This window comes from Calliopsis andreniformis, unplaced genomic scaffold (assembly GCF_051401765.1).
Source record: "Calliopsis andreniformis isolate RMS-2024a unplaced genomic scaffold, iyCalAndr_principal scaffold0082, whole genome shotgun sequence".
Classification (NCBI taxonomy): Eukaryota; Metazoa; Arthropoda; class Insecta; order Hymenoptera; family Andrenidae; genus Calliopsis; species Calliopsis andreniformis.
Window position 1 is genome coordinate 1,207,184 of NW_027480491.1, and position 1,197 is coordinate 1,208,380.

Consider the following 1,197-nt stretch of genomic DNA (forward strand, 5'->3'; position numbering starts at 1 on the left):
GGATAGAGGATTGAAGATTGAGGATTGGGTATTGAGGATTGAAGAATGAGGATTGATGATTGAGGATTGAGGATTGAAGATTGAGGATTGGTGATTGAGAATTGAGGATTGAGTATTGAGGATTGAAGATTGAGGATTGGGGACTGAGTGTTGAGGGTTGAGTGATGAGGATTGATGTTTGTGGATAGAGATTTGAATATTGCAGATTGAGTATTGAGTTTTGAAAGCTGTGAATTGAGGATATTCTGTTGAAGATTGAGGATTGACAACTGATTGTTGAGGACTGAGTGCTGAAGATTGAGGATTCGGGATTGAGGATTCAGAATTGAGGTTTGAGGACTCAGGATTGAGGATTGAAGATTGAGGATTGAGGATTGAGGATTGAGGATGGAGGATGAGGTCTGAGGGTTGAGGATTGAGGATTGAAGATTGAGTATTGAGGATTGAAGATTGAGGATTGAGGATTGAGGATTGAGGATTGAGGATTGAGGATTGAAGATGGAGGATTGGGGATTGAGGATTGACGATTGAGGATTGAGCGTTGAGGATTGAGGACGAGGACTGACGGTTGAGGATTGAGGTTTGAGGATTGAGGATTGAGGATTGTGGTCTGAGGATAGAGTATTGAGGATTGAGCATTGAGGATTGAAGATTGAGAACTGGGGACTGAGGATTGAAGATTGAGGATTGAGCATTGAGGATTGAAGATTGAGGACTGGGGATTGAGGATTGAAGATTGAGGATTAATGATTGAGTATTGGGGATTGAGGATCTAGGATTGAAGATTGATTATTGAGGATTGAAGATTGAGTATTGAGGACTGAGGATTGAGGATTGAGGATTGAAGATTGAGGATTGGGAATTGAGGATTGACGATTGAGGATTGAGTATCGAGAATTGAGAATTGAGGATTGAGGATTGAGGATTGAGGATTCAGGATTGAGGTTTGATGACTGAGGATTGAGGTTTGAGGTCTGAGGATTGAGGGTTGAGTATTGAGGATTGATAATTGAGGATTGACGCTTGAGGATTCAGGATTGAGGATGGAGGATTGAAGAGAGAGGACTGAGTGTTGAGGATTGAGTGTTGAGTATTGATGTTTGGGGATTGAGATTTGATTACAGAATAATGTGGATTGAGTATTGAAACATGAGAATTCAGGATATTCTATTGAGTATTGAGAATTGAGGATTGATG